This window comes from Nyctereutes procyonoides, unplaced genomic scaffold (genome assembly GCF_905146905.1).
Source record: "Nyctereutes procyonoides isolate TBG_1078 unplaced genomic scaffold, NYPRO_anot_genome, whole genome shotgun sequence".
Taxonomy (NCBI): domain Eukaryota; kingdom Metazoa; phylum Chordata; class Mammalia; order Carnivora; family Canidae; genus Nyctereutes; species Nyctereutes procyonoides.
In genome coordinates this window covers 6,640,630-6,659,385 of record NW_026575044.1, presented here as the reverse complement: position 1 = coordinate 6,659,385, position 18,756 = coordinate 6,640,630, and positions in this window count along the sequence as shown.

The window sequence follows — 18,756 nt, the reverse complement described above, 5'->3', positions numbered from 1 at the left end:
GCATGATGTATAATATATATATATTTGTGTATATACATTATATATATTACATTTTGTCTATACATTTATCCATCAATAGACACAAAGGTTGTACACAGTAAAGGAAATAATCAACAAAATGAAAAATCAATCTATAGAAGAGGGGAAAATATTTGCAAACTATATATCTTGCAAAAGGGTAATATCCAAAATATAAAAGGAACTGCTACAACTCAGAAAAAAAAATTGATAAAAATTTGGCAAAGGACTTGATAGACATTTTCCCAAAGAAGACCCCTTTCTATCCTGTTTTACCAATTTTTTCCCTCTGTAGTAGAGTATAGCATATAAATATGCTACTCTATATGTAAACTTTAAAAAATTCCTCACTGGGCTCCACATCATGCTCCAGGTACTTCATCACTTCCTTTCTCAATTTCTCCTCAAGACCTCAAAGATTGTTGATACTCACTGACTCTGATTCCTTTTACCTATTCTTCCTTTCACAATTTTCTTAAATATTTTTTAAAAGTGAAAGTATTAGGGGTGCTGGTTGGCTCAGTCAGTTGAGAGTCTGACTCTTGATTTTGACTCAGGTCATGGTCTCAGGGTTATAAGATCAAGCCCTACATCAGGCTCCTGGCTCAGCACATCTACGATTACAATTCTACTTTCTTTTACCATAGATTCCTTCCATCTATTATCAGATTTCATTGTAAGAAATGAAATGTGAACTCTTTGGTGTCTGGCTTCTTCACTCAATCCAGTGTGTCTGAGATTTCATCCTCACTGTTGCATGCATGCATCAGTAAAATGTAACTTTCTCATTGTTGAGTATTATTTCACAATTATTTTTATCCATGCTCCTACTGATGAATATTTGAATTTCTTTCCAGGTTTTTACTGTTGTGAATAAAACTTTTGTGAAAATTTGCATACACATCTTTTTGTGGACATATGTTTTCATTTATCTTGGAAACATACATCTAGTAGAGGAATTACCTGATCACAGAATAGGAACACGTTTGATTCTATCAGACACTGTCAAACCACTATCCAAAGTGATTGTAAAATTTTATATGCCCACCAGAAATGCATACATTACCAATTAATCTACATTTAAAAAAATAAGATTCAGGTGCATAATGACAAATAATTATCATTTTAATCTGTGTTTCCCTGATTCCTAATGATATTAAGCATTTTTTCTGTGCCTGGGCCATTTGTATGTCTCCTTTTGTGAAGTATCTGTTAAATCTTGCTGATTCTTTAAAAAAAATTGAGTTTGTCTTATTATTATATTAATTTTCCAGTGCTGCATTATAAATTACCATAAATTACTTATTTCACAAATTATCATTATTTGTTACTTTTTAAGTGAGTGACTTGAAGAGCATACAGCTATTATTTCACAGTTTCTGTGCATCCAGAGCCTGGGCATGGCTTGGCTGGGTCTCCTGCCAGCGTCTCACAAGGCTGCAGTTGAGGTGATGCCGGGGCTGCTTTCTCATCTAGAGCATGGTGTCCTCTTCCAGGTTCAGTCAGACTGTTGGCAGGATTCAGGTCTTTGTGGTTGCAGAACTGAGGCTTCTCTGTCTACAGGTCAGTCACGTGACAGCTTGTTTCTTCAAAGCCAAGGTCTCTCCTGTTTTGAGTCACTTTTGAAAAGTTCACCACATAGGATATTCTCCCTGTAGATTAAAGTCAACTGATTATTGGAGGCACCTGGGTGGTTCGGTTGGTTGAGCATCTGACTTTTTGGTTTCAGCTCAGATCATTATCTCAGGGTCCTGGGATCTAGCCCCACCTCCGGCTCCATGCTCAGCAGGGAGTCTGCTGGAGATTCTCTCTCTCTCTGCCCCTCCCTCCACTTGCACACATGCTTTCACAATCTCTCTGTCTCTCTCAAAATAAATAAATAAATCTTTTAAAAAGTTGACTGATTATTGGTTGTAATTACATCTGCAAAATATTTTACTTTTGCCATGTACCATAACCTAATTACAGCAGTAGCATCCATCGTGTTCACAGAGGCTGCCTACACACAAGGGGAGAGGATTATGGTCTGCATGTACACTAGGGGTGAGAACTGTGGGGACCATATTAAAATTATACCAAATAAGAGTTTTTAAAAACATAGATATGAGTCTTTTGTCCGATATAATTATTGAAATTATATTTTCTCAAGCTGTGGTTTCAGTATTTGCTTAGTGATAGCTTTTGATGAGCAAAAGTTTTTTAATTTTAATAAAGAGTAGTTCATCAAAATTATTCCTTTATGGTTAATGATTTTTATCTTTTGTCTAAGAAATATCTGCCTTCCCATGTGCTCTGAATATCATCTCCTGTTTTTTTTTAAGAAGCTATATAGTTTTAGTTTTCATTTTTATATTTAGGTCTATAATTCATCTTAGATTCTTTGTGTGGGGTATAGGTGTGTAAAATATGAGGTAGGGTCTTTTTACGTCCCCCACCCCATATAAATATCCAATCATTCCAGTACAATTTATTAAGAAGATTTTTATATCTCCATAGAATTGCTTTTATGCCTTTGCCAAAACTCAGTCTTGGGACCTTTTATTTTATTCCATTGATCTGTGTGTCAATTCCAATGTCAGTGGCACATTGTCTTGATTAGGGAAACATCACTGTAAATCTTGAAATCAGACAGTGTAAATCATCCAACAAAGTTCACCACTTGAAGGATTGTTTTGATAGTATCCCATCCTGCTTCAAGTTTTCTCAGGAGCATCAGGAGGGGTCCATGGAGCAGAGTCTGTACATGATGCAGACTTTTCTTGTGTCTGTGTCTCCCAAGAATTCTATGGTGTTGTGCTAGCCCAGACTTGACCTTAGTCCTTCACTACAAATCTTCTTGTTCACTTGTGGGGTGTCCACTGGCTCTTTCTCCTCCTACACAGATTCCAAGCTGGCTCACTTTTTGTTTTCAAGAAGACAGGGGACAATATTCTTTTCTTCTATTTCAGACTACTTTACTTCCCTGAGTTCATAGCTCTGGAGGGCTCGATGAAAATTAAGATCACATAGTAAGTAGTTTGTCCAGCTTTTCCTTGTTAGAGTGGGAGCAATGCTCACGTGGTCTGCAGTGATATCTCCTTTTTCAGTCCTACATTGGTAGTTAATCCTGATATGCATGTTTTTTACTGTGTCTTGATCGGTCCTGTCAGAGATTTCTCAATTATGTTAATTTTTTCAAAGAAACAAAGTTCAGTCTTGTTGATTTTCCTTTGTTGCTTGTATATTTTCTGTTTCACTGATTTCTACTTGTTATCAGTTCTTCCTTTGTACTTACATTGAGTGAAACATTTCTTTTTAGATTCTTAGCATGAAAGTTTTAGATCACAGAATTTGAATCTTTTTCCTTTCCCGATGTAAACATTTATGGTTATAATTTTCTAAAGACTGCTTTAGCTTAAACTCACAAAATTTAATGATTGGTTTTTATTATCATTCACTTATAGTTTCTAAGTTCTCTTATTTCTTCTCTGTCTCATAAATAGTTTAGAAGTGTGTTCTTATTTCCCAAGTATTTAGAGACTTTCCGTATCTTTTTGTTATTGTTTTCTAATTTAATTTTTTTTTAGTTCAATAACATACTTTGAAATGGGACACCTTGGTGGCTGACTCTTGGTTTCGGTTGAGGTCATGATCTCAGGGTCCTGGGATTAAGCTCTGCATAGTGCTTTGTGTTCAGTGGGGAGTTCTTTCTTTCCCTCTCTCTTTTCCCCTCTCCCAGCTCCTGTGCTCTCTCTTTCTTACTTTCTCTTTCTCTCAACAAATAAATCTTAAAAAAAGAAGATACTTTGAAAGATTTCAGTCACTTGAAATTTATTAAGAATCACTTTTATGATCCAGAATATGATTGCTACTGGTGAATGATCCATGTGCACTTGAAAATAATATGTATCCGGCAGTTTGGTGTATTATATAAATGTCAATTGAGTAATCTTTATCGATGATAGTGTTCAAACCTGCTGTGTCCTTGGTGTTTTTGCCATGTTTTGCCCCCCTGCTTCCCATTTCCCTTTCTTTGAGAGATGAATGTTAAAGTTTCCAACTGTAACTATGGCTTGTCTATTTTCATTTATGCCATCTTTGCTTCTTGTGTCTGAAGCTCTGTTCTTAGTGACATAAACATTTAGAATTGTGATATCATCCTGATAAATTGACCTTTTTATCATTATGAAATCTTTCTTTGCTTCTGGTAATGTCGCCTGCCTGATATTAATATTATCACATCAGCTTTCATACACTTAGAGATTACAGGTATGTCTTTCACATTCTTTTATTTTTACATTTTCTGTAAATAGTATATGGTTGTTCTTACTTTTGGTAAATCCATTCTGATATACTGCCTTTTAATTAGTTATTTCCTTCATCCACATTTAATGTTCTGTTGATGTGGTGAGGCTTAACTTTATCACTCAGCTCTTTGTCTTAATTTTGTTTGTTTTCAAGGGTATGCAAGCCCTTTCTTTCATCTAGCAGTTAAATTGGCGGAGCAGTCACTCAGATTTCTCCTAGAGTTGCTTTAGGCTGTAGATGTCCCAGGTTTAGATAGATGGAAGGCATCTGTGTTAGCTGAATCTCCAACCTCTCACATTCGACCAGTGTGTTTTTAGTACTGTCAATTTTTGACCTGGGAGAGGACTGGACAACAGTTTCAGATAGTTTTTGCCCACCTTTGAATTCAACCCCAGCAGTAGATAATATTTGTAGATAATTCTACAATTTTCCTGTGGATAAATCAACAGGAAAATGCCCTATGCTATGACTCCTTGCTGCTCTGCAGGACCATTTCCACCACTTCTCCCCAAGATTCAGGGGGCAGGGATGAGGCCAGGAGTTGTCAGGCTAACAACTATTTTGTTGTAAGTTTTTTTTTCAATTAATTAATTGGCAAATTAATTCAATTTGCCAACATATAGTATAACATCCAGTGCTAATTCCATCAAGGCATCAAGTGCCCTCCTCAGTGCTTGACAGCCAGCTATCCCATCCCCTCACCTACTTCCCCTTCTGCAACCCTTTGTTTCTCAGAGTTAGGAGTCTTTCATGGTTTATCTCCCTAATTTTCCCCACTCAGTTCCCCTCCTTTGTCTTATAATCCCTTTAAATATTTCTTATATTCTACATATTTTGTTGTAAGTTTATTTTGTTTTACTTTGCACTTTTATCACACTTACAGATTCCCGTTTGTCCCACCAGCCTACTCTGTAGTTTAAGGCCTTACTGACTTCTTCCCTCTGATAAGTTTCTCCCCTTATAGTAGGCATGCCCTCCTGTTTGCCCAGACCAAGTACAGAGGCTGCCATGGTTCTCTAGCCTTCTTTGAATACCTGTATCTCTTGGGAAGTCAAGTCCTCAGGGCTTTCTTGTCTCACTAGTTTTTTGCTTGATCTATAGGAAAATAGGATTCTTATTTTTCTCAGGTTTTTCTTGATGTCAGGGAACAAAGGTCTTTCATGTCTTCTGCATTGGATGGATGTTTCTGAATACTCAGCTGAAACATCTTTTGTCAAGGTCAACAATGACCACCATTTTGCAAAACCCAGTGGTCAATTCTTAATTCACATATTATTTTATTTGTTTGACCTTGTGACACTGTTGATCACATAGTTCTTTAAATACTTCACTTGGCTCCTGAAACATGACTGTTGATTCTCCTCTTATCTCTGTGATTACTTTTTGTGTGTTTGCACATTTCTCCCAATCTTCCCTGTTTCTAATTAGTGGAGTGCCCCAAAATCACACCTCTCTGTTCTATTTATGTTTACTCCCTTAGTGATATTATCCAGCCTCATGGTTGTAAATGGCACTTTTACGTTGATGGCTCCTTGGTTTGTATTTAGAGCCCAGAATTGTTCCTGAACTTCAGATTTCTGTATCTAACAATCCAAATAATATTACTCTCTGCTATATAATTTACCTCACAGTGTCTTCAAAATAAAACTCCTAGTTATTCCTCCAAAATCCATTTTTCTGCATTCTCTCCTCAAAAGTTGCTTAGATCAAAAAGTCTTTAATTTATTTCGACTCTTTTCTTTCCCTAGTAACTGACATACAATCCATAGGCAAATCCTGCGTATTTGCCTTCAAATTATACCCAGAATTCACACACCAACTTCATTGGTATCACCTAGTTCAAATCATTATCCTCTTTTCCCTGATAATTGCAATAGCTTCCTAACCAATTTCCTTACTGTGAGACCCAACTGCCACCTCTCAGCTTCTGCTTCATAGTATTCTCAATAGAACAGTGAAAAAACTGTTTAACCCTCATCACAGCACCCAACTTCTTTGTAGAGAACTTTCTAATGGCTTCCTTTATCATTCAAACCGGAGGTCAAATACTTTCAGTGGCCTTAAGAGACCTTATTTGATATTGTTCCCTGCTAGTTCCCTGAGCCCTTCTGCTACATTCTTTTGTTTGCACATTCTGTTCTAGCCACGTTGGCCTTCGTATTATTCTTTACACATAGGAAGCATGTTCTTGTTTCATGTCTTGCTCGTGTTCATTCTTCTCTAAAACATTTCCTGCCCAGAAAGCCTCATGTTTATCCCAAGTTTCTGTCTTTTTTTTTCCTATTGTTACTTTAAAAAAAAAAAGACTCAAATTTTTAAAAACAATTTTAGGTACATAGCAAAATTAAGAAGAAAGCATAGAGATATCCCATGTGCCCCTGCCCCCAGCCTCCCCCTGTTATCAACCTCCCTCACCAGTGTGGTGCATTGGTTACAATTGATGAACCTGCACTAATACATCATTATTACCATATTTTATTTGCAGGAGGGGGGTGGGTATGATACCTAGTTTATTCATTAGAGCTTTTAACATATTAATCTGTTTTAATTACTAGTCTAAGAATTTCAACATCCCTGCCATTCTGATTCAGATGCTTGCTCTGTCTTTTCAAATTGTGTTGTTTGCCTTGTAGTATGTCTTGTAATTTTTTCTTGATAGCTGAACATGATGCACTGGGTAGAAAGAGCTGTTGTAAGTAGACTTTAGGAATATGGTGATGACCTGTGAGAAGGGAAGTAATCTATAGTCCTATGATTAGATCTTAGTCGTTTAGTGAGCCTTTGCCTGGATTGTGAATTTCACAAGTGTTTATCCTTTTTCTTTTTTCCCCATGTACGTGGGACAAAATGGCCAAAGTAGGCCTGGAGTTAAGCATTTCCCTTCTCCACATCAGGTAGGCTCTGATAACAACTCAGCAGGTTAGAATATAGTTAATTAATTTGCCCTGAGGGCAGGATCTGTTAAAAAGAACAGAGTGCTCTGGCATACTTCACAGTGGTTCTCTTTCCTCAGCAGCAAGAGGAAATTTTTCTGATATTTCCTGTGGGAACCTAGCTCCTGCAGGAAAATCTTACAATACTTTAGGGGCCTCCCTATGACTAAGACCCCTGAAGTTTTTAACTCTCAGATTTGCTTCCAGCAATTTGTCAATTACAGTTCAGGCACTGGTTCCTGAAGCAGTTCCACTCAGTGTCTGTGCCCTAGGAAGCCATGACTCCGTATTCACCTGTCTCTGCAATCTGGGGCACAGTGATTTGCCCTGTATCCTTTTTCTCTTAAGGATCCAAAAAGAGTTGTTGATTTTTCAGTCTATTTAGCTTTTTACTTGTTAGGACAGAGTGTGACTTCCAAGCTCCTCCCATATAGAACTGAAAACTCCTTCAAGTCTTTGATTAAATACCATTTTACTAGATCAGCCTTTCCTGACTAATCTATATACATAATAATACTTCTGCAATCCCCACTCACTCTGCCTTTCCCCTTCCTGCTTTGCTATTCTCCTAGCCCTGATCTCTCTGTGACACAGGATAGTCTTAATCCTTTGTTTATTGTCTTTCCCTCCTGGGAAGTATGCTCAATTATGGCAAGAATTTTGTCTGCTCCGTTCACCACTGTATCACAAGTGTCTAGAACATGCTGGCATAGAACAGGAGCTCAATAAATGTTTACTTAATATATGAATGCATGGGCTGGGGTCCCACTCAGATCTTTTCACTGTTGGTATTGTATTCTGTGAGTCTGTCTCTTATTTATTCACTCTAAGTACTATAAAACTTTGGGATGCAATGGCATCATTTGAGGGAAACATTTCCCCATATTGTTCTAATTGATTTTACTTCCCAAGAAGCTGATGATTAAGATCTGAGGCAGAGACATGACCCAAACCAAACCTGGCTAGGTAGATATGCCCTCTGGCCTCTCTGCTACCTTGCCCCTAACTTTTGTGCCCCTCTAATCTAACATTAGAGCTCTGCTTGCTTGGCCCCTTAGTCTTTCATGCCTCTGCTCAAACCACAAAGGCTTCAGGAGTAGCACAAAACCTTCTCAACAGATGCTATATTGCCAATAGAATAATAGCCACACACTGTTCTGGTATCTCTGCAAATTCTACTGTAAAAATGTCCCTTCAAGTAATTTGTAGCTAGGAACACATATCAGAAATTAAAATAAAATGGAACTATTCCTTTGTTCTATAAAATACTATGAAGATAAATAAATCTTATGAAATCTCATGAAATATGTACAATAAAAATCTCCGATATTAGCTCCCTTTCTACTTTCTTCAGAGTGAAGCAGCAAGGCCACTAAGCTGGCAGTAGGAGACTTGGTCTTATTTCTGATTGTGTTGTTGATTAGTTATATGACCTTTGATATGCCACTGCTACTCTTTCAGTGGCTTAGGTCAAAATCCTTGGATTTGTTTTAACTCTTTTATTTCTCTAATAATTTCCATACAATCGATTAGCAAATCCTGTCTATCTACCTTGAAATTATACCCAGGATTGAAACACTAACTTCATTGGCATCACCCTGGTTCAAGCCATTGTCCTCTCTACCTTAAGCTTTTGTCTTCTCTTTTCCCAGCTTAGATAACTCTTGGTATTATATCCATCTCTAGGATTGATATGGATTTCTCTCTAAGATTCTATGGGTTTTGTGGGTTTAAGATTCCAAAGCTTTGACTCATTATCCCAAATAATAGAATGTATGTGATTTTTTGCTACCAAAGGAAAAAATGGGCCTGTGGGCAACTTCTATCCTGACAAGCAAGGGAAGAATTTCACTTGAAATATGTTTTGGAAATTCAGACCCAGGAGCCAGGATGTATGGAAATTGGTATAGCCTTCTGCTTACACTTCTACAATTATTGCTGCTTTTATGCTTCTAACACCAAATGTGTGGGGTTTTCTATACCTTCAACCACTTTTCTAGCTCTCTAGACATCAACTAGGCATCCTACAGGTCAGTTCAACTATGACACCAACTACCTTGAGTTAGCATCAACTTCACAGGTGTAAGCACTCAATCCCAAGACTGCTCTCACTTCAGATGCTAATTATAAATTATGTGTGCCCAGACCACCCATAGTTCTGTCTGATTTGGCCACAAAGTCAAAGGTTCCCATAACTCACCCTTTCAGCTTCAACAATTTGTTAGAATGGCTCACAGAACTCAGGAAAGCAATTTACTTATGATTAGTGGTTTATTGTAAAGGCAATAACTCAGTAACAGATGAATGGAAGAGATGGATAAGCCAATGTATAGTGAGGAAGAAGAGGCAAAGAGTTTCCATACCCTCCCTTGGTGTTCCATCCTCTTGGCATGGGGATGCATTCAGTAACCCTGAAGCTCTCGGTTTTTTATAGATGTTCCATTACATAGGCAAAGATGGATTAAACCATTGGCCATTAGTGATTAACTCATTCTCCAGCCCCTCTCTACTCCCTGGAGGTTGGGAATGGAGCTGAAGTCCAAACCCTCTAATTATGTCTTGCTCTTGTGACCAACACAATCCTGAGCTATGTAAGAATCCACAGACACTAGTCATTAGCATACGAAAAGCAGTTTTATCACTCCAGAGATTTAAATTAGGAGTCCTGTGCCAAGAACAAGGGAAAAACCCTAGGAACCAAGACTGAAAAGCAAATATCTATTTTTTATTACATCACACTACCAAATCCACTGCTTCTTTTTCTTGGATACAGAGACTTCCTAGCTAGGCTCTTCAATTCAGTCTCTTCTTTCAGACTTCATTGTCTGTGACAAAGTGGAGCCAAATTAAAATCTTAAAAGAATGATCATGTTTAAAAATAAATGTTTTTATAAAAAGATATGATTTTATTGATACAATATGAAGCCAAGAATTGTTGTAAAGGTGAGTTTCTCATAATCGTAGACAGAAACACAAACTGTTACTCGAATACATAGGTCAGATCTTATGCCCTCAAATAGGGCTATAAAAAGTCTCAGAGTGATGTTTATGCCAGAGGTTAGCTGGCTTTATTGCTTACAGCTATTTTGGTTGAATATCAATCAGAATAAATTAATTTATGCTACGCTAGCAAACTACCTCAAAAGCACAGTGGCTTATAACAAAGCTAGCTAACCTCTGCAATAGACCTCTGGATGGCCTTGAGCTCTGTCTCAGAATAAGATGCTCTGTCCTGGAAGTGACACCTGTAACCACAGCACACAATTCATTATCCAGAACTAGTCACAGGGTCCCACTCAACTAAAAAAGCAAGGGAGTACAGGGGGGGCGGTGTAGACAAGATGCTCAACGCTATCATATGTCCAGAAGGTAGAGAGCTAAAATATTTGATGAAGAACAATATTAAGAAAAAGTGCCACATGTTGCAAGTAACAGAAGCATAATGTAAGGAGAAGAAAATGGCTTTTTACTGCAATATAATTGACATGGAACATATTAGCTTCAGGTATACAATATAATGATTCAGTATTTGCATACATTGCAAAATAATCATCACAATAAGTCTAGTTAACATGCATAGGTACAATTTTTTTCCTATGATGAGAACTTTTAAGATCTACTCTCTTAGGGATCCCTGGGTGGCGCAGCGGTTTGGCGCCTGCCTTTGGCCCAGGGTGCGATCCTCGAGACCCGGGATTGAATCCCACGTCGGGCTCCCGGTGCGTGGAGCCTGCTTCTCCCTCTGCCTGTGTCTCTGCCTCTCTCTCTCTCTCTCTCTCTCTCTCTCTCTCTCTATCATAAAAAAAAAAAGATCTACTCTATTAGCAACTTTTCAAATATGTAATATGGTATTATTAACTATAGTCACCACGCTGTACATATATCCTCAGGATTCATTTATTTTACAACTGGAAGTTTGTATCTTTTGACCACCTTCATTCAGGCCACCCATCTGCCACACCCCACCTCTGGCAAGCACCAATCTGTTCTCCATATCTATGGGCTTGTGTTTGGGTTTTTGGTTTTGGTTTGTAGTGGGTTTTGTTGGTGTGGTTGTTGTTTAGATTCTATATATAAGTGATATATGGTATTTCTCAGTCTGACTTATTTCACATAGCATAATGCCCTCAATGTCTATCTTTTGTGGTCACAAATGGCAAAATTTAATTCATGTATATGGCTGAAAAATATCCCAGCGAATGAGTGTGTGTGTGTGTGTGTGTGTGTGTGTGTGTGTGTAAGTACACGTGTATTTGTGACATTTTCTTTAGCCAGTCATCCATTGATAGACACTTCAGTTGTTTCCATATTTTGGCCATTGTAAGTAATGCTGCAATAAACATATCATACATATATCTCTTCGAGTTAATGTTTTATTTTCTTCAGATAAATACCCCAAAACAGAATTGCTAGAATATATGGTATTTCTATTTTTTATTTTTTAAAGGAACTTACATACTGTTTTCCATAGTGAATGCACTAATTTGCATTCCCACCAATAATGCACAAGGATTTCCTTTCTTCCACATCCTTGCCAACACTTGTTATTCTTGTTCTTTTTGACAATAGCCATTCTAGTAAATGTGAGGTAATACTTCACTGTGATTTTGATTCACGTTTTTCTGATGATTAGTAATGTTGGGCTCTTTTTTTGTGTACTCATTGGCCATTTGGGTCTTTGTAAAAATGTCTTTTCAGATTCTTTGCCCAATTATTTAGTTGAATTGTTGGGGGTTTTTTGTTTTTGCTTTTGCTGTTCAGTTGTATGAATCCACATATTTTGGATATTAAACCCTTATCAGATATATGATTTGCAAATATTTTCTCCCATTCAGTAGGTTGCCTTTTCATCTTATTCTTTCCTTTGCTGTGCAGAGGTTTTTTTTTTTTTTTAAGATTTTATTCATTTATTCATGAGAGACAGAGACAGAGAGAGAGAGAGAGAGAGAGAGAGAGAGGCAGAGACACAGGCAGAGGGACAAGCAGGCTCCATGCAAGAAGCCCGATGTGGGACGAGATCCCGGGACTCCAGGATCATGCCTTGGGTGGAAGGCAGGCGCCAAACTGCTGAACCATCCAGAGATCCCCTGTGCAGAGTTCTTTAATTTACTTGTTTATTTTTGCTTTTATTGCCTTTGCTAATGGTGTCAATCCCAAAAATCATCACCAAGACCAATGCCAATGATTCACTCCCTGGGTTTTCTTCTAAAAACTATGATTTCAGGTCTTACATTCAAGTCTTTACCCTACTTTGAGTTAACTTTTGTGTATGGTGTAAGGTAGTGGTCCAATTTCATTCTTGTGTGTGTGTGTGTGTGTGTATGTGTGTCCAGTTTTTCTAGCACCATTTATTGAAAAGACTGCCCTTTCCTTGTTGTATATTCTTGGCTCCTTTGTCATAAATAGCCCACACATGCATGGGTTTATTTATGGGCTTTCTATTCTGTCCCATTGATCTATATGTCTGCTTTTATGGCGATATCATTCTGTTTTGATTACTATAGCTGTGTGATACAGCTTGAAATGAGGGAGCATGATGCTTCCAGCTTCATTCTTCTTTCTCAAGATTGCTTTGACTATTTGGAGTCTTCTGTGGATCCACATAAATTTTTGTATTGCTTGTTCTGTTTCTTTAAAAACTGCCACTGGAATTTTGATAAAGATTGCATTGAATCTGTATATTTCTTTGGGTAATAACAACATTCTAACAACCTTAATTCTTCTAATCCATGAGCATGGTATATCTTTCCATTTATTTGCCTCTTCAATGTCTTTCATTAATGTATCATAGTTTTCAGAATAAATCCTTTCACTTCCTCAGAAAAAAACATTTTTTGAAGGATCTAAAAAAAATGAAAATGACTAGACCTCAGGAACTGCTAAAAGCAGAGAATAAAACAGCACTCTCTTCATCTCTCTCTCCCCTCTGTTTTGTGCATGCCTTTCTTATTTCTTTTCCTCATATTCTGGTTTCTTCTAATTCTCTGAGACACATGAAGAAGACAGCTTGTATCAGATACCTAATTGTATATCTTACCATCCAGACACTCCATTTAAATTGGTTTATTTCTTTCAGTTCCAGATGAAAGACCCTGATAGATCATGCCTTTGTCAAATGTTCACAAATGGTCTAAACAATTCTTCCATTTGTCAGGGTCATTGTGAAGAAAAGCAATAAATATTGCAGTTGCCACTTGAATGTGGGCAGAAACAGTTCTTAGAGAGAGGCTATTTGGCAGATAACAAATAAATACATACATAAAAAAAATAAAAATTTGCTACATGTCTCTGTATACATAAGACAACGAGAAGAATAGTCCTTGAGGTTTCCCTGTGAGCTTAAGGCATAAATGTAAGGGGGAAAAGATGATTATATAAATACCCCAATACTTGAATGCTATTTTTTGTTCAATTCTTTACAATCTCTGAGGATTTCACTATTTAGTACAAAGAACCTAGAGTAAGACCTGCTCTAATATTTAGAACCTTATACCTATATGTGATTTTTTTTAAAAAAGATCTTACTTATTTATTCATGAGAGACACACAGAGAGAGAAAGAGGCAAAGACACAGGCAGAGGGAGAAGCAGGATCCATGCTGATGTGGGACTCGATCCTGGGACTCCAGGATCACACCCTGAGCCAAAGGCAGGTGTTAAACCACTGAGCCACCAGGGATCCCCTATATATGAATTTTTTAAGATCAAAGACCACATCTGTAACCCTAGGTCTTACCATATTCATAAAAGATAAATATAAACTTAAGGGGAAAAGCCTGGAGCAAAAAAGATTATATCATCTTTATGATCATCAAGATGAAGCAATAAGTTTAATTAGTAGGTTTAAATTTAATTTACTAATAATATTGAAAATGTATGCAGTGAAATGTGAACAAAACTACAGGAAGATCAGTGAAATATGAACAAAACTACAGGGAGATCAGTGAGATGTGAACAAAATTATAGGAGGATCCATTATGGTGGATTTTTGATAAAACAAGCAGATCAAAAATCATTAAACATGGAATATTCAAACAGCACATTAAGAAAATAGAGCTAACATACATATAAAGATACTGTAGTGTGTAATACATAGAGTATTTACAAATAATAGCCATATATTGGACCTCAAGATTAACATCTCAACAAATTTCAAAAGCCTGATGTAAATCTTTCCCAATATCTCATTAAAATGAACTTGAATCAGAAATAAATTGCAAAAATTAAATTCCCATATTTTGATAATTAAAAAGTATATCTATAAATACCTTTCAACAAAAGAACAAATTAATGCAAATCAAACCATATTTAAAAGTGAACAATAGGGCAGCCCAGGTGGCTCAGCGGTTTAGCACTGCCTTCAGCCCAGGCCCTGATCCTGGAGACCTGGGATCGAGTCCCATGTCAGGATCCCTGCATGGAGCCTGCTTCTCCCTCTGCCTGTATCTCTGCCTCTCTCTCTCTCTCTCTCTCTCTCTCTCTCTGTGTGTGTGTGTGTCTCTCATGAATAAATAAATAAAAATCTTAAAAAAAAAATAAAAGTGAACGATAATGCAGTGCCTAGGTGGCCCAATCTGTTAAGTGCTGAACTCTTGATATTTGCTGGGGTCATGATCTCAAGATCATGGGATTGAGCCAGGTTTGGGCTCCATGCTGAGCTTAGAGTCTGCTTGTCCCTCTCCCTCCCCATCTACCCCTCCCTTCTCTCTCTGTCTATTTATAAAAACGAATAAATAAAATATTTTTTAAAATATGAACAATAATGAAAATACTATTCTCAATTTGTGTAGGCTGCAGGTAAAGCAGTATTAAAAAAATCCATGGCCTTAAGTGCTTACAACACAAAGGAAGGAAAGATAAAAAGTAATGAGATAAATATTTCACTCAAAGAGGGAAAAATAGCAAAATAAATCAAAATAAATTGTAAAAAGAAAATAAATGCAGAAAATAATAAAATAGAAAATAAAATTAAAATTAGTAAATAAAACAAAGTTAAAAGTTGATTCTTTGAAACAACTACAGGAAGATCAGTGACTCTAGTCTCTGACTAGAGACTAGACTCTAGTCTAGTCTTGACTCTAGTCAAGAATAAGAGAGGATCCAGGGGGCCTGTATGGCTCAATTGGTTAAGTGTCTGCCTTCAGCTCAGGTTATGATCTCAGTATCCTGGAATTGAGCCCTGTATCAAGCTCCCTGCTTCTCCTTCTTCTTCTGCCCCTCCCTCATGCTCTCACATGCTCTCTCTCTCTCTTTCTCTCTCTCCCTCTCAAATAAACAAATAAAAATCCTTTAAAAAAAAAAGAATAAGAGGATCCACAAATTAACTGTATTTGGAGTGAAAGGTGATATAGAAATTGCAGACAATAAAAAGATGGAAGAGGATACTATGAACAATTGTATCTCAGTACATTTAAGAGAAATGGATAGATCTTAGAAAAATATAAAACTGACACAAAAAGGAGAAGAACCTTATAAATTCTATAATCTTTAAAGAAACTGAATTAGTAGTCAAAAATTACTCACCTCCCCAAAATAACAATCACTATATGACTTTATCAATGAGGGCCATGATAAAAAGATGATAATTCTAATCTTGCAAAAAGTCTTCCAGAGAACAATCCAGAAAAAGAGGAAATCATTCCCCAACTCATTTAATAAGGCTGGACTAATTTCAATACCAAAACCAAATCTGAACAAACATGGAAAAGGTAAATTACAGATCATATGAAAAAAATCATAATAAATTAGCATACCAAATCCAGCAACATATAAAATACATAATGTAATGATATTTGATTTGGAATAATGTAAAGTTTGTTAATAATAATTCATTAATTTACCTAAATTACCACATTATCTAAATAAAGGGGAAAAAAGAGTCACAATAAATGCAGAAAGATTGCTAGAGATTATTCAACATCTTCTTATGAGTTAAAAATACTCTGTAAAATTATGAACAAGAAGGAAATTCCTTAATGTGATAAAGGGTAGATAAAATAAGAACACAGAAGGCATTATGTTTAATGGTGTAGTATTGATAGCATTTCCATTTAAATCAAGGACCACACTAGAGTGTCCACTATCACTTACCAGCATTGTACTCTATACTGTAAGTTCTAGTACATACACAGTTGATAAAGGAAAAAAAAGGCATAAAAATCAGAAATATGATTATCATCAAAAAATCCCAAATAATATCCAAATAAGTTTTATAGTTAAGAAAATTTGGCAAACAAAAATCATTACATTTCTACATAGTAGTAATAAATAGCAAATGAAAAGATACTATTTATGTAACATAAAAGACAAGAAGTAGCCACTATAATTCTCATAATACATGTGCCATGGAGGCCTGGGTGACTCAGTTGGTTAAGTGACCAACTCTTGGTTTCCGCTCAGGTCATGATCTCAGGATAGTGAGATTGAACCCCACACTCCACACTGGGCTCCTTGCTTTGCTTGGAGTCTGTTTAAGATTCTCTCTCCCTCTCTCTCTGCCAACCCCCTCCCCCCCCCGCGCGCATGCTCACTCTCTCCCTCCCTTTCTCTCTCTCTCTTTCTGATGGATAAATAAAGGTTAAAAAAAAAAACCCACAAGTGCCTCAATAAAGATAAAATTATAACACTTTATTGGAAGTCATAAATAAATTAAAATGTCATGGTTTTATATAGGAAGACATATTTTAAAGACATCTCCTTAAGTGGGTAAATTCAATGCAATGTCACTCAAAACACCAGTGAGTATTCTATTGTAGTTCTTTTTGTCCTTAGAATATACCATCAGGGCAGCCCCGGTGGCTCAACGGTTTAGCGCCGCCTTCGGCCCAGGGCGTGATCCTGGTAGACACGGGATCGGGTCCGCGTCGGGCTCCCTGCATGGAGCCTGCTTCTCCCTCTGCCTGTGTCTCTGCCTCTCTCTCTCTCTGTCTCTCATGAATAAATAAATAAAATCTTTAAAAATATATATATACCATCAGTAAACATACAGTCAGAATACTGGTTTACAAGTTATTTGTATTAATCTTTTCTTCTAAGTATTAAAATTTGAAATGTTTGGTTCATCTGTTTCTGCTGACATGAAATTTTAGCATTTTTATTATTTTTATTTTTTTTAATAAATTAATTTTTATTGGTGTTCAATTTACCAACATACAGAATAACACCCAGTGCTCATCCCGTTAAGTGCCCCCCCAGTGCCCGTCACCCATTCACCCCCACTCCCCGCCCTCCTCCCCTTCCACCACCCCTAGTTCGTTTCCCAGAGTTAGGAGTCTTTATGTTCTGTCTCCCTTTCTGATATTTCCCACACATTTCTTCTCCCTTCCCTTATATTCCCTTTCACTATTATTCATATTCCCCAAATGAATGAGAACATACACTGTTTGTCCTTCTCCGATTGACTTACTTCACTCAGCATAATACCCTCCAGTTCCATCCACGTCGAAGCAAATGGTGGGTATTTGTCGTTTCTAATGGCTGAATAATATTCCATTGTATACATAAACCACATCTTCTTTATCCACTCATCTTTCGATGGACACCGAGGCTCCTTCCACAGTTTGGCTATTGTGGACATGGCTGCTAGAAACATCGGGGTGCAGGTGTCCCGGCGTTTCATTGCATCTGAATCGTTGGGGTAAATCCCCAACAGTGCAATTGCTGGGTCGTAGGGCAGGTCTATTTTTAACTCTTTGAGGAACCTCCACACAGTTTTCCAGAGTGGCTGCACCAGTTCACATTCCCACCAACAGTGCAAGAGGGTTCCCCTTTCTCCGCATCCTCTCCAACATTTGTGGTTTCCTGCCTTGTTAATTTTCCCCATTCTCACTGGTGTGAGGTGGTATCTCATTGTGGTTTTGATTTGTATTTCCCTGATGGCAAGTGATGCAGAGCATTTTCTCATGTGCTTGTTGGCCATGTCTATGTCTTCCTCTGTGAGATTTATCTTCGTGTCTTTTGCCCATTTCATGATTGGATTGTTTGTTTCTTTGCTGTTGAGTTTAATAAGTTCTTTATAGATTTTGGAAACTAGCCCTTTATCTGATATGTTATTTGCAAATATCTTCTCCCATTCTGTAGGCTGCCTTTTAGTTTTGTTGACTGTATCCTTTGCTGTGCAAAAGCTTCTTATCTTGATGAAGTCCCAATAGTTCATTTTTGCTTTTGTTTCTCTTGCTTTCATGGATGTATCTTGCAAGAAGTTACTGTGGCCGAGTTCAAAAAGGGTGTTGCCTGTGTTCTCCTCTAGGATTTTGATGGAATCTTGTCTCACATTTAGATCTTTCATCCATTTTGAGTTTATCTTTGTGTATGGTGCAAGAGAGTGGTCTAGTTTCATTCTCCTGCATGTGGATGTCCAATTTTCCCAGCACCATTTATTGAAGAGACTGTCTTTCTTCCAGTGGCTCATCTTTCCTCCTTTATCGAATATTAGTTGACCATAAAGTTCAGGGTCCACTTCTGGGTTCTCTATTCTGTTCCATTGATCTATGTGTCTGTTTTTGTGCCAGTACCACCCT